Here is a 13,809-nt window from a genome sequence, read left to right on the forward strand (position 1 = left end):
CTCTCTCTCTCTCTCTCTCTCTCTCTCTCTCTCTCTCTCTCTCTCTCTTCTTCAGGATTATGTAGAGAAATTCAGTTGGATTGGCAGCAAATCCAAATAGGTGAACACAACCCCAGGTTGTTAGAGGTGTGGGTGCCATTTTATCATTACTGACGGGGAGGACCCAATTAAGTGGAAAAGACTGTTATCGAAGGCAATAAACACCAGGAAAAATACTGTAAATTGTCTGATGATTGCTCCACTGATCCACCACCCAGAAAATGATGAAACGGTCAGAGATGACTGGAATTCTTTAGCTGCTGGAATTTCTGCAGTGCCAGACCAAAACTGTGCTACCCACAATGATAGGCCAGCCTTTCTGGCAAAGGCTTGAGGCTTATAAATACATCGCTGTACTCTAATTAACCAAGGCAGGGTCAGGGGTCAGGAGTGGCCCTACCCTCTATGCATCAGCAAGCCTGGTTGCACTAGGAAGCCATCAGGTGGTGACACCCTGTAGACCAAGAGGAGAGTGGAGCCCACCAGCCAGCAGCAGGGGTAAGCAATGCCCACAGGTACATGTAAGTCAGGGAAGAAGAAAAAGGCTAGGGGGAAAGAACAAGAAAGTGGGGGCGGGGACACAGAAAAAGAGGAAAATGGCCAGGGAGGCCACAGCAGCAGCAGCAGCTCCAACAACTGTTCCCGGGGATGGCTGGCAGCCATCTGCCCTGAACAATGCTTAAGCTCCAAACTAAACTATAGTTTGACCCAAGCCAAATTATATAAGACCCATCAAGGTAGACATACACACCAAACAGGAGCCCAGGTTTGTGGCCCCACGAGGAGAGCAACAACACCAACCAACCAGAGCTCCCAGGGTCTAAACCACCAGCCTGGGAGCACTTAGGGAGGGACCCATGGCTCCAGCTGTATATGTAGGAGAGAATGGCCTTGTCGGCATAGGTGGGTGAGGAAGTCCTTGGTCCAGTGAAGGCTGGGCGCCCTAGTGTGGGGGAAATCATGGGTGGGAGTGAGAGGGTGGGTGCGGGCACATCCTCATAGAAGCAGGGTGGGTGGGATGGGGGTTCCTGGGTATGGGGGGAAATGGGGAAAGGGGATTACATCTGAAATGTAAATAAAATATCCAATAAAAAATTTAAAATAAAAAAAAGTAACAATTCCCTGGATACCTAAAGTCCCAGAAGATGCCCTACACTGCCTACGACAGACATCCAGCTAGGGTCTGTACATCACCATGGAACAGCTGAAGTCCACAGCCCGTTCTCAAGCTCACAGAGTCCATTTCTCAACTCACCAGCCTTCCCATTGCAATGATCAGGGGGAAAGAGCTTGGAGGGACAGCATCCCTGCAGAGCTGGCTCTACAGGGGCATTGTGGACTTGCCTTAATCACCACTCTGTACGCTCACAGAGGTGGGGTAAAGAGTTTGTAAGGGAAACATACTTTGTATGCGAAGCCACACAAATCTACTGCTACATGCGTCAGAGAGATGTGTACAAAGAGTGCTGGGAACTGCGTAGAATATAATCAAGAATACAGTTCTAACCCTGTCCTCTGCTCTTGGCCAGCCTTGACAATTCAGAAGCTTGTCTGCTGCACGTGAGACCGCGTAGAAAGCTTGGCTCACATGGGATGTAGAAAAACAGTGTGGTGAGTCCTGGGAGGGGCCCTCCCATCCTGGCCAGTTCCTGGCACTCTGTCAGCACTTACTCAATGTTAATCATTGTTATTTAAAAAAAAAAAAAATCAAAATTTCCTAGCCCTCTACCTGACCACCAGTGACGTAAACCAACTAGCAGTCCCCAACCCCACTCTTACCCACCACCCATCCACACAGCTGTGAACTGTCTCTGTTCAAGCTATCGTCACCCTCCTTCCTCACTGTCAGGCCTGCACCATCTCAAAGAAACTGGTAGGGAGAGACACAGCATACACCCTTAGTGCCATGCAAGACATCTTCATGTGTAAAGGCCACGCTGTTGATCAAGTCCATTTCCAAGAGCCAAGAGGAGCAAAAATGACTTTAGCCCCAATGACTTTGGCTTCTCTGCACATCCAAGATTGAACTGGAGTTGAGTTTGAGATTACACTTGTAAAACTCTAACATGCCCTCTCGCATAACCTGAATCTCAACGCTTTCTCTGACAACAAAGTCTATTAAAGTCTTCTTTTCCTATTTTAAATTTGACAAACATTTAAGTACCACTGGATATGAGATGCAGAGAGCTCCAACCTAGAATTCATAAACAACAACCCCCATGTTGGAAGGAACAACAATTAATTTTGACCGAAGTACTCCTAGAGACTGGAGAAAAGATGGGAGACAAATAAATATTGAATGTATCAGGAAAAGCCCTCTAAGAGGACACTGGAACACCAGCGCCATCAAGGCGTGGAAGCATCCCCACACTCTGAGCACATTTCGGGCGATGGCTTGTGGCTTGAGAAGTTGAGAATTGTTTCCTGAAAGACCTACAGCTTAGGACAAGGACAAGGAGTTTTAAAAGCTCTGCCAAAGAGTCTGGACTTGTCTGGTGAGCACCAGGGAAGACCTGTACGAGAGGGATCTGGTCTGTAACTTGGTAGGTGGCTCTGGTAATTCTAAAAAAGAAAGCTAGGGGCATCACTGGGACAGGTGGCAGTAAACCATGAAGAACTTCGACCTCAGGAAGTAGCCAAGAGAAAGGACAAGACAGAGTGTAGAGTCAGAGGGTCAAGGTCCCAAGTTGGAAAGAAGGAAGAAAGGAAGGAAAGAAGGAAAGAGGGAGGGAGGGAGGAGGGAGGGAAAGAGGGAGGAAGGAAGGAAGGAAGGAAGGAAGGAAGGAAGGAAGGAGGGAGGGAGGGAGGGAGGGAGGGAGGGAAGGAGGGAGGAAGGGAGGGGAGGAAGGAAGGAAGCAAGCCACCAGCCAGCCAGCCAGCCAGCCATGGCCATAGGAAGACTGCATGATGCTATACACAAGAGGTATCAGAAGGGATCCATGCAGGAAGATAAGCTCACCAACTGGAAGTATGTGTGAGGTACCAGAAGACAGTTCATTGTAGACAGAAGTTAGAGTCCATTATGTGAGAGAGAGTTCCAGAAGGAGCCATCAATACAATGGGCATAGGCCAGAACACTTAGTAGCACCACCTTTGATAGCGGATGTGAAAGTATCTCCCTCACTACCAGGAACCATCAACAAAACATGAACTTTGTCCCCACCTCTCACCATGGCTGCCTCAAGCCTGTCAAGACCAAAGTAGAGAATGAGTCTGAAAACACAAACCCCACGGCTTAGCCTGGTTGCGCGTTAAGAATCCTTCCTATAAGGATTATTTACAGTGTGGCTCAACCACAGCCCTGATGCTAAAATCAGAATCTCTGTGGACAGGGCACTGCATCCGCATATTTAAAACTCTATGGTGCTGCCCAGTCTGGACTTGGGATCAAGAAGACAGCATCAGGGATTCTCTTGGGTAGAGAGCATCTTTCACTTAAATTGTCTACCTTCGGAACAGAATCAAATGGTGGAAGCCCACGAATATGGCGGACACTGTACTAGGTCTTCAAAACAAAAACAAACAAACAAACAATATGAGGTGATCTAGACCTTACCAGGCTAATATTTTGTAGAGGAAGTTTACAGTAAGAGTAAATTTTGGGGGGCTGGAGGGATGGCTCAGTAACTAAGAGCACTAGTTGCTCTTCCTGAAGATTTGGATTCAATGCCCAGCACCCACATGGCAGCTCATGACTGTCTGTAACTCCAGTTCCAGAGGATCTGACACCTTCACACAGACATATATGCAGGCAAAACACCATTATACACATAAAATTTTTTTTAAAATGATTATTTTTTAGAAAAAGAGTAAATACTGGTAGTACAATTTCATTTTCTCAGTTCAGAGAGGAATAATGTTCCCTCACTTTATGGAGCTATCATAAGGCTCTGCTCTCAAGAAGCCTGATTTGAGGCATAGGGAGTCCAACAAAACCACGTAAACACAACAATAAACCAGGCAACATCCAAGTTGTAAGTACCCCAAAGAAACCAAAACAGAACAAGACAGAGTGAAATGCTAGAAGACGCTGGCTGGAGAAAGAGATAACTATGATACGCTGGTCTATGAGGGTCTTTCTGAAGAGCTTACAACGACATGAGATCTGAGTGGGAAAAAGATAAGGGACCAGGCAAGGGAAGCTCTGAAGGCACTTCCAGGCAGGGGAAGGATTCCAGTGCAGCCAATGCTAAACCCTGGGAGTGAGTGGCTACAACAACTGCCCAGTGCTTTATTCTTCACTTGCAGAGGTTTCTGTGCCAAGGCCACTTGTCCTACACACTTCTATGTACCATTTGATCTTTGGGGGGAAAAAATGGTGTGGCTTAGAACCAGGATGCTGGAGCCAGTATTTACTGCTTCCAGCCTCTACCCTGCCGCTGCCATAGTAGCTATGAGGTCTGGGACAAGTCACACCACACTCTGACAGTCAGTGGGTCATTCGTGAAAGATGTTAACAATCCTGTCTTCAAGGATTGTTGTGGAAATTAAATGTGATCACATGCATGAAGTCCCTGATGCAGAGCAAGCAAGAGTATCTCCACCAGCCATGCAGGAGCCATGTCTTCATGGCTTATTTACTTCTTCCCCACTGAAGGGGGGCGGGGTCACAAAAAAAACCTCTGTAGCTAGGGAGGCTGAGGAGGGAGATGTTTCAACCTACAACAGATGTAAATACACCAAGCCCAGAGGACACAGACACAAAAGGGCATAGACTCCAAGTGAACCATAGGCATGCTTTCAAACAAACGCCAGTGAAGACTTTGACCATCCACCTTTACTGCCAGATCCTGAAATACATACAAAGGTCAGATGGTCCATGATAGGAAAGTTTGAGAGTCTGGAACTCAGAGTGAGTGAGTGAGCCTCATGACAAACTCCAGCAGCCTTGCCGCCTGCCTTCCTAGTTAACGGCCGAGCTTTGAAAAGTTTATGACCTCTGTCCAACTCACTCGTTCTGCAGAGATGGCCAAAACAATACTACAAAACTTGATGACCTTGCAAGCTGAGGCAGAGATAGACCAGCCTACTTGCTTTGATTTTTCTCTTGTTTTCTGAAATGGGATGTTTTCAAGTTATACTCACACATGGTAATCAGATGGAAGCACCTTAAGAACTTGTATATTTCAAACTGGAAATGCCACTACCTCAGCTGCCCTTATTTTGGCCATGACAGAGAATTTGCAATTCAAATCTGTAGTTCTATCATCATCTTTGCAAAGTCAGACATCAAGGACGGATGGAACTATTCCACTGATAAAATTGGCTTATCCACTTAGAACTTGTGTTTGGCTTTAGGAATGGAGGGTATCCTTTTGTTTTTGAAGTAACCTTATGAAGTCTAGCCAACCGATTGAAGTATGAATAATTCTTCCATGGATTGTATTTCAAGCAATACAGTGAAGGATTTACGGGGCAAGGTTCTTAAGATTAGTACCCATCTGACAAAGCAGTTCTTTCTTTATCAATAGGAACTGAAATCTTGGTTACTCATCTTGGAAATGTCAGGCTTTTTAACAGCACTTGTGAGTGAGTCGTTGTATGGCATGGTAAACTGTTTTCTTTATACTGGGGAGGCTTCCTGGCACACTCAAGAGTGGGCAAACAGCTTAGCCAGTGGGCTTCCCAGTGACTGAGAGGCCCTTCCCACTCGGCCTTACAGAGCTCCCTTCAGGATCTCGCCTCCACCCGGGAGAACACAGAATTAGATAATCAGCTTCCAAACTGACCTTCCCTGGGCCAATGTGCTTGCCATAGAGAGGTCTGGGGAACCTTGGGAGATAAGAGTCAAGGTTTAAAGACTCTCCGAACTCAGGGCTCTACTTTCCATCCCTAACTGCTGGGGGTGGGGGGTTGGAGGGGACCGAAAAACAAAAAACTAGACTCGGGTTACTCCTCTTTTCACCTTGCCTTAAACTACCGTTAACCTTCGTCCGGTGACGCGCCGCCCCACGGCACCCGCTGCCTTTGCCACCTGCCCTCCAAAGAGTGTCTACACCTGATTAAAGTTTTTGAGTGGCCGTAGACTAAGCGAGTAAAGGAAGATGGGCTGCGACCCGTCCCTCCCTCCTTTTGCCTTCCTCTCTCCGACTCAGGGGAAGCACACAACCAACTATTCATTCTTTCTCAACAAAGGGAAGGCGAGGGGAGGGAGATGTTGTCAACAGTTACTGGGCAGGCTCCTTCACTTTCTTTGCAAACTTCCCAAGAGATTAGTGGAGAAAGCCTCGGGCTTCCAGCAGAGGCGTCTGGGCCATCTCGGCTCCCCAACTTAGATCAGCCTCGGGCAAAACGGGACTGGACTAGCAGGGGGGTCCGGAGGGGTTCAGAAGCCAGCGCCCGAGAAGATACAGCCCTGGAGCCCAAGAGTAGGTGGGGATGCTGGAGGCACATCACCACGCTCCACTCCCGAGAGTCCCGGAATCCGAGGACCCCCGAGGGCACAAGTCTCATTTTCCCCCCCACACACACACACACTTTGGCCACCCCCACTCCCACGATTAGTCTGCGGGGGTTCGGAGCAGTACAAACACACGCGGGCTGCGCTCTTCCCCATGCCTAACTTTTCTCTAAAGAACTTCTCGGTCCCGTCTCAGTACGACCGAGAGAGCCCAGGATTCAGAGCAGGAACGCACGGGGCACACTCACCTCCCCGCGCGGCGCTCGGGGTCCGGGGTTGCGGTTCAGCGCCGGGCTGCCCGCACCGCACGGCAGCTGCTCCGGGAGCTCGGGCGGCTCATGGTCCGCGGGCGTCCGCCGAGAGGCCGGTGCGGCTGGCCGGTGCGCACCGCTGTCCCGTTCCGTCTGCTGCCTGGCCGGGCGGCGGCAGGCTCGGCTCTGAGCCGGCGGCGCGCTCTCTGGCCCTCAACTGGTGATTTGCGGCTTCGCGGCCCCACCCCGTCCAGCCGATTCGCTGGGCTGAGCCGAACCCCCGCGACATTTACATTCGGTGACCTACTCTGGCTCTTCGCGGCTGGGATTTGAGAGTTTTGACTCCCCCCGCCCCTTATCTCCCCCAAGAAGCTAGACTTCAAGTGTAGTTCAGCCTTTTCCTTACTGAACCTTACTCAACCGGACAGCCTCGCCTAATCCGCTCCTCCCCTTTCCTGGCGTTATTTAATTACGCAGCAGATCCGCCGCTCTGCAGACACCTGGCTGGCTTTCAATTTAAAAGGCTTTGATGGGACAAAGACCGAGGTAACCTCAGCCAACGAGCCAGGAACAGGCAAATCAATCACGCTCACATGTGCGCATGGAAAGCCGAGTGGGTGGACGTGCACGCAGTACTAGACGGCTTCGTGAGTTCACACATGCTAGCAGTTATCAAAACCTAGTTATAAAGTCTCCTTGGCACTATCTAGTGGCATGGTTTATGTCAAAGATTGCTGTGGTACATCTGGGGAGGAGGCGGAGGGGCAGGGGGACGGGGACAGAACACAGTCCAGTAAAGGATACTAGGTCATGGAGTCCTGATGCCTGCCCCACACCACATCCCAAATCAAATCCTGGCAGACTTCAGATCTAAATATGAAAGGTAAAACGGTAACACTAAAGAAAGTATCACACAAAAACAAAAAGCAAAACCACACAACAAACAAACAAACAAACACCGAAAAACGCGCTGTAAAGATTCCTTAAATACAAGAGGAACTAACTCCAAAGGAAACCCGTTCACTGACATAACTGACATCAAGAACTGACATCAGTACCTGAATGAAAACGCAAAGCACAGACAAACATAAGTAAGTCATGCACCCAAAGGAAACGTATAGAGACTATCTAAGGAACACTTTTAGATCAGATGGATGAGACAGAAGGCTCCGCTGGGGGCAGGCCAGGTAGTTTTATTTACTGTCCTGGTTTGCTTCTCTGTTGCTGTGATGAATGCTGTGACCAAGAGCAACTTGGGTGTTTATTTTGCTTACAAATTACAGTCCATCATTGGGTAGAGCCAGTGAAGGAACAGAGCTCACTGGCTTCCTCTCCTCAGCTTCTTAATTCAATCCAGGCCCACCTGCCCGGGGTGGCACCACCCACAGTGGGCTAGATCCTCCCACATCAATCATTAATCAAGAAAATACCTCTCCCACATGCCCACGAGCCTATCTGATGGAGGTAATAGGTTTGCTCTTCCCAGGTGACTCTAGGTCAGTGGCTCTTGACCTGTGGGTTATGACCCCCTTGGGTAGATATCCTGTAGATAGATAGATAAATAGATAGATAGATAGATAGATAGATAGATAGATAGATAGATAGATAATGTAAATATCAGATATTTACATCATGATTCATAACAACAGCAAAATTACAGTTATGAAGTAGCAATAAAATCAGTTTTATGGCCGGGGTCACCACAGCCTGAGGAACTGCATTAAAGGGTGAAAACTATGCACTGCTCTAGAATGTTCAAACTGACAAAACTAACCACCACAGACCGCCACTGGTTAGGCTAAGGAAAGCAAACAGGATATAGCTTGTAAACGAGTCAAATAATTCTTCAGCTAAAGAATGGCCAAAGTGAAAACATCCACAGACAGCTTTAACAACAAAGTATCCTCACAGAAGCAGGAGGAGGGGGGATGGGATAAGAGGTTGGGGGGGGGGGGATGGGGAAAGGGGATTACATCTGAAATGTAAATAAAATATCCAATAAAAAATTTTAAAAATCTAAAAATAAAAAAAATAAAATAAAGTGACGCTGCCAAACTGTAAAAAAAAAAAGTACTAAAAAAAAGGTAAATTTGAGGAACTTCGTGGTTTTTGATAAAAAGAAAGAAAGAAAAAGGAAAGCCTACCCATTTATGTAGCACCATCAATGAGCCAATACATTTGCCTTATGGGCATTCTGGGAAGAGAAGAGAGAGAAGCAGGGGAAGAAAATGTGCTGAATCTGGGCTGAAAAAGGAACATCCTGACCCGCGGAGCCCAGAACGTTAACCGATTAAATGCAACTGCAAGGTCCTTTACAGTCAAACTTCAAAAGCAGAGCCTTGACATGTACTTTATACATATCACCTTCACAATAACGCCCGCTTAACCCCTCCCCAATGTCACTGTTGAAGGAGCCACTGGTTTAGTTTTGCTTTGAAGTCGCCTTTAAAAAGTGACCTGGTTCCAGAACATTAAGTTTGTTCCAGTGGATTCTGAGTCCAAGCCACACAATATTCAAAAGCTCTGGCCTTGTCTGTGGGTACAAGCTCGTAAACAGCCAAGTGTAACAACAGAGTCAGGACAGGAAACTCTCCCAAGTCTCTCACTTCAGCAGTCTCAGTGCACTATCAGCTGACAGGGACAGACAGGAATCCTGCTCGGCTCTGCTGAGCTCCAGGCTCCACTGGAGCAGAGACCTTCTATTTTGCTTACTGTTTTCTGTTACAGAGCTGACTGTGGGCTCAAAAGGCAGCTGTGTGGCTAAATGTCAAGTGACTGACCTCAAAGATGTGAGTACCACTTCCTAAGACTTTACAGAGACCTCTTACCTTTCTTTGTCAAGTTTTCTTTTCCCTTCAAACTATAAGAACGTTTTATCGATTAGATGCTTCCCACTCATGTGAATATGTGTGGATTACCGCACGGTAATAGGAATTAATAAAAGTGCAATTTAATGGGATGAAAGAGTAATTTAATTTTTGGTTAGGTAGTATTCACCTAAGCCACAAATTAAAACTATGTGTCTCTTTCTCTGTCTCTCCCTATCTCTCTGTCTCTGTGTCTCTCAGTCTCTTTCTGTCTCTCTGTCTCTGTCTCTTACACACACGCACACAAACACACACACAATTTTTCCTCACTACCCAAGTGAGGAAACACTCTAAGAAAACCACAAACACCAAATCCATAGATGCTCAAGTCCCTTATAGAAAATGGCATGGTGTTTACATATACCTATGTGCTCCCAATTCTCTATAGCTTATATACATAATATAATGCAAATACTATGTATGCACAACTTAAGTTGTATTGTTAAGAGAATAAGGGCACATTCTCACTTATTTTATTAGCATATATTAATTATATAAAATAATGAGCTTTATTGTGACATTTTCATATGTGAATATAATAATCACATTCACCTCCTCCCTTTAGCCCTTTAGTTCTCACTGGTCCCTCCTACCTCCCAACTACAGATTCTTTTTTCTAAAGACAGGGTCTCATGTAGTCCAGGCTGGCTTGGAATTTACTATATGAGTATCCTGCCTCCCAATCGGTGCTGCGATTACAGATGTGTACTTCCATGCCTGGTTTACATAAGGCTGGGAATTGAATGCAGGGTTTTGTGCATGCTAGACAAGAAATCTCCCAAGTGAGCACATCCTTAACTCACCCAGATGCATTTTTCTCAAATTTTAAAGAATTATTTATATTATTTATATGAAGCCTTTGCCTACATGTATACATGGGCATCGTGTTATGTCTGGTGCTCTGATATATCAGAAGAAAGCACCGGATTTCCTGGACATTTATCTTGTTTCCAAGTCTTACCTGGAACAAAGAATACTACAATGAATAATATATGCAAGTTTATCCACACAACAAACTTCCACAATTAGGAATTACTGATTCGGGATGGAGAAATGGCTCAGCGATTAAGAGCATTAACTGCTCTTCTGGAGGTCCTGAGTTCAATTCCCAGCACCTACATGGTGGCTCACAACCATCTGTAATGAAATCAGATACCCTCTTCTGGTGTGTCTTAAGACAGTGACAGTGTACTCATATAGATAAAATAAATAAATGTTAAAAAAAGAAATTAGTAATTCAAAGACTATATGCTTTTTAAACTGTGATAAATAATGACAATTTGTTTTCCATAGGAATTAGGTCAATTTATAAATGACAGAAAATACCAGCCTGATTTCGCCCAGCCTGATCAGACGATGTTATTTAACTCTGGGATTTTCATCAACTTATCAAGTAAAATATGAATTTAGGTAATTTCTAATTTGCATTTCTCTTATAAGAAATGGGACTGCTTATATTTTCATGTTTTCTAATCTTGTGTTTCTGTTTGAGTTTATATTTCTTTTTTTTAAAAAAAGTTATTTTATGTAGCAGGATACTTGTTCTGCTACATTGTATTCACAGTGAAGCTCGGTGATTAGGCAGTAGAAGAGGAGGTGGAGCTGGGAGAGAAAGAGGAAGGGGAGGGGAGAAATAGAGGAAGGGGAGGGGAGAAATAGAGGAAGGGGAAGAGAAGAAGGAGGCTATCAGCCATGGAGAACCACCGGTAGCAACTTCTATCAGAAGGTTAGGTATTGGGTAACAACTCTAATTGTGTGGGCATCCTGTTGATTGAGCATTTCTAAATATATAAATCCATTGGATAATCTTTAAGCTTTAAGAGTCTCATTTCTACTGGGTACTGCAAGGATGGCAGATATTGTCTGGGGTTCAGCTGAGCTTTGTGGATGCAGCATGGGGGATTAGCAGAGCTATCCCCAACACTAGCATCTCGTGGATGCCAGGGCCTGTGCATCTAGCTAGCCGGAGCCCAGTCAGAGCTGAGGAGCAGCAGGAACATGGTGGCTGCCCGAGAACAAGCTGGGCCGGGCCGCCATTTTCATAACAGCGCCTCTACAATTTAACTTTACCTGTATTGAGTGTTTATTTGTGTACCACGTGCATGTCTAGTGCCCAAGGAGGTCAGAAGAGGGTGTTAGATCCCCTGGAACGGGAGTTAATACAAGCCATGATGAGGGTGCTGGGACTCGAACCCAGGTCCTCTGCAAGAACAAGTGCTTTTAGCTGCCAAACCAACAACTCTCTAGATTGTTATATTTCCATTAAAAAATTCCATCTGTGGAGTCTCAGTTTTCTTTTCCTATCAGTTTTCAAGGGTCTCTTTCCATATTGGGAAGTATAGCTTTCATGATATGAACTGTAAATATTGTTTACTATGAGAATCTTTTACCGATGGGATGCAAGCAGAGCACTGGTCTTTTAGGAGCCCACATTGGCAGCACTTAGACTCTCCAGCCAAGGTGTGGATGCTGATCGGGAGGCAAGTCTTACTGTCACATGACAAGAGCTTTCACGTGGCTGGTGGCAGTGGAGAGAAGAGTGAAGGGTTAAAGTTTTTACCAAGAAACTGACAAGCATCAGTGATCTGTAATGGTCCCAGCTACGATGGGCTTAGGGCTGACAACACCCAAATGCTGTCCTCAGCACTTCAGAAGCTTTGAGCCCCAATCTAGTCCTGTTCCTGATCCATTTGGAATTGCAGAAAGGTTAGTTTTAGCAGTTGAATGAGTTGCTGAAGTTCGCATGGGAGGTACATGGCCAAATGAGGCTAACCCCTCATCTGCCCAGCCCCAGCTCCTGGCAGGGGAAAGGAAAATGATCAAAGTCTTCCGTCCACGTGAGTAATGCCCAGCTCAATGACAGACACAGACGTCTGGGAACAGCTGCCTCTGGCCATGGAGACATGTGCTTAGTTTTAGGAACGCTGGGTGTCTTTCAAAGTTCATTCCCTGATCTATTTCCCTCCATTTCTGTGGGTCTAAGGGGTGTCATTGCCTCCTTGTTGCTGATGTGAAAACAGATTAAATGGCAGGTCTCAGCCCAGATGTCCTGCTCTGCAGAAAGCCTTCCTTTGCTCTTCCCGTGCACAGAGCCCCCGCTCCACTTGTATTTGCTGCTGTTGCTAATCTTACATTTGTTTTTGTTATTGCTGTTTAATATTTATTGCTCTGTAGAATGCATGCCTTGTTTGGATTGGCCTTTGTTTTGTTCTTAGTAAGGGGGCCTGGCATAGAATTATTACCCAGTACTTACTAAACGAACAAATGAACTCCAGACCTCCAGGTCCTTTGGCCTTTTATCCTTATTCCCAACCTAAAGCTCCCTGCAGGCTATATAAATGGAATGCTATGTTGGTTGTACCATAAACAGTCTTAAGATTCATATTTCTTCCGGCTGTGTGCTAGCCTTTACTTGCAGTTTTAGACAGGGAAGCCCTTAGCCTACTTGGTCCAGTAAACGTATGAAAGGACAGCGCTCTAAGGACTCCAGAACTGAGCAGGAAGCTTGCTTAGGGAATACTCAGCCAGGAGCAGATCCACAACTTTGTGGATCCACAAAGGAATTTGTTGAGTCCTGTCCCATGACGTCATGTGTTGACTGGCAGCTGCAGCAGGCACTGGGCAAACTGCACATTAAGCTGGAAGGATCCCTGAAGTTTCAGCTTTGCAGAGTTCCAATCAAGAAACAAAAGGAACAAGAGGAGTGCGAAATTGTGACGGTGAGGCACAACCAGAAAACCTGAGCATGTGCAGCTGCAGAAAGAGCAAGAGTCGGAGAAGTCCCTGAAGTTAATGTACAATAAATCAGTGACACAGGCATATCAACTCTGAGGCAGACCATGGCAGGAAGGCATGCAGTACTTTCCAGAACATTCCCCTCTAGGTTCCTGCCATGGATTTGGTGTCATGGCAATCTGGTCTAGTAAGCTGGGCAGTCAGTTTGCTTCCAAGAGGCTGGCAGAACAGCTGTTTACTCGTTGCCACATTGGCTAGAGAATTCATGGCATGAGGGCTATGGTTTAATGGGCCCCGCTGAGTACTTGCTGAATAGTGAGAGGGTAAAAGAAATGTGCCTAGCAACTCGGGCTCATTCTCTATTGAGGTCCATTTAAACCTGCTTGTCCGAATTTGACCGGGTCGCTTCAGGACTTGTCCTCATCATCAAAGTCTCTCTCTCTCCCTCCCTCCCTCCCTCCCTCCCTCCCTCGCGAACTCGTGCGCGACAAAGTTCGGAAGAGCGTCGTGTACCAGT

General features: G+C 46.3%; 1 protein-coding gene across 2 annotated transcripts in view; it reads right to left on the bottom strand.

Moving 5' to 3' along the window:
- Bcar3 (BCAR3 adaptor protein, NSP family member) overlaps positions 1 to 13,809 on the bottom strand; it is a 110,268-nt gene that overhangs the window by 95,518 nt on the left and 941 nt on the right. The window contains exon 1 of one of the 2 annotated variants that reach the window (XM_028760421.1): positions 6,688 to 7,119. The exons of the other annotated variant lie outside the window; for it this stretch is intronic. The gene's annotated coding sequence lies outside the window, so the exon portion shown is untranslated. Of the gene's footprint in view, positions 1 to 6,687; positions 7,120 to 13,809 lie in introns of those variants that run through there. 2 annotated transcript variants of the gene reach the window in all.

This window comes from Grammomys surdaster, unplaced genomic scaffold (assembly GCF_004785775.1).
Source record: "Grammomys surdaster isolate TR1022 unplaced genomic scaffold, NIH_TR_1.0 126531, whole genome shotgun sequence".
NCBI classification, from domain to species: domain Eukaryota; kingdom Metazoa; phylum Chordata; class Mammalia; order Rodentia; family Muridae; genus Grammomys; species Grammomys surdaster.